Here is a 433-nt window from a genome sequence, read left to right as displayed (position 1 = left end):
TTTGGCCAATAAATGCCCGTGCTGCATGTAGCTGCAGTGCAGCATAAAGCAAAGGCAGCGTGGAGAGCTGCCTCTAGCTGGTAAGTTGGAAGGGGAGGGGAGAGCGAAGGTGCATAGGGGGCAGATCAACACCTCCCATGGTGAGGGAGGGAGTGGGGCTGGGGCTGGGGTAGGTGCTACCCAGCCAGGGCAGGACAGGGCAGGTGTGGGATGGAGCCGCAGCTTGTCTGGCGATATGGGGGGTGGCTCCTGCTGCTGCACACTGCTCATCTGGGAGGGCATGGGGGGGTGCCCCCAGATATGCGCTGGGTGGGCTGCAGGTGTGGGCTGTGGCCAGGGGTCGTCTGTGCCGCACTGCACTAAGGGTGGGCAGGGCGGGGGATGGAGGACTACGGCAAAATTTGGAGTGGCTGCAGCCCCCTGTGGCCCCCCC

At 64.2% G+C, this 433-nt stretch overlaps 1 long non-coding RNA gene across 1 annotated transcript in view; it reads right to left on the bottom strand.

Annotated features, from left to right (window-relative positions):
* The window catches only part of LOC109289526, a 23,283-nt gene that overhangs the window by 12,077 nt on the left and 10,773 nt on the right, over nucleotides 1-433 (bottom strand). The window lies entirely within an intron of this gene.

This window comes from Gavialis gangeticus, unplaced genomic scaffold (genome assembly GCF_001723915.1).
Source record: "Gavialis gangeticus isolate Ggan-Ray unplaced genomic scaffold, GavGan_comp1, whole genome shotgun sequence".
Taxonomy (NCBI): domain Eukaryota; kingdom Metazoa; phylum Chordata; order Crocodylia; family Gavialidae; genus Gavialis; species Gavialis gangeticus.
The sequence above is the reverse complement of the archived record's forward strand: the minus strand, read 5'-3'. Positions and strand labels throughout refer to the sequence as shown.